We start from the raw sequence: 1,019 nt of genomic DNA on the forward strand, positions 1-1,019 counted from the left end.
GCTGACCTCTTTGTACTGAGAGCCAGAAGGCGAGGTTGACGGTCTCCTTGCCCCAAGTATAACCGGGACATTCGAAGGGGCAAGCTGTCTGTGGAGTGCACAGCGTCCACGCAGATGACTGAAGGGCAAAAGGGTGCCCACACCATCCCCCTCCGGAGTCCCTCGGGGATCGCCTTTGGGAGACCCCTGGGCGGAGTCCCTGGGCTGCTTTCCCTGGGGGTGGGTGGCTGGGAGCCCAGGTTCGGAAGGCGTTTAGCTTGCTGAGGGGGACTTGTCAAGTGTATCTGTTAGGGGCTGCGAGGGTACTTTGGAGGCAACTTGGAGAATGGGAGGCTTTTTCCTTTAAAGGACCGTGAAGGTCCCTTTCATTTGTTTTTGTTTGTTTCAGATAAGGCCGTCCAGCAAAAGCCACAGGTGTGCGACCTAGGGTGAACCTTGCTCATAATCGTATCATTAATATGCAAAGCTTCCCCAGTAAAATGCCCTTGCTTTTCGTGTTCAGAAGACTCTACTTAGGGAATTTTCCCCACAGCTCTCTTTGCTCTTGCTCCTTTCTTCGTTCTTTTATCTCTTGGTTGTGCTTCTCAGCTTTGACCTTACCAAGGGGCAAACCCTTTTTGTTGGACTACAGAGGTATCACATATAGAGGATTTTGTAGAAAGCCCCTGGCAGCCCTACTTTTGTCTGACAAGGAAAAGCAACAGGCATCTGCTAACAGGAGTTGCCTTTATGCTGAGGCTGCCAGGAAACCTGGAACCAGGTTCAGCACCCGGTGGTGTCAGCTGACTCATCTCAAGCCCTGGTTATGCTTTCATCCCTGATGCTTATTCTGGTGTTTATCCCATGGTCAGTTTCAAAATTATGTTCCTGAGACACTTAACACCCCTGGAGTTCAAAGCACCGTGTCTCTGTGCACGCGGGGCCAAGCTGTGCCAGCCAACCTGATGAGCTTTCTGGGGAAGGTGGCCTGACCCTGACGCCTGTGGCAATGAAAGAACTGGTGCGAAGGGCTTCTTTTG

This window comes from Fukomys damarensis, unplaced genomic scaffold (genome assembly GCF_012274545.1).
Source record: "Fukomys damarensis isolate Sample0158 unplaced genomic scaffold, DMR_v1.0_HiC HiC_scaffold_24, whole genome shotgun sequence".
NCBI classification, from domain to species: Eukaryota; Metazoa; Chordata; class Mammalia; order Rodentia; family Bathyergidae; genus Fukomys; species Fukomys damarensis.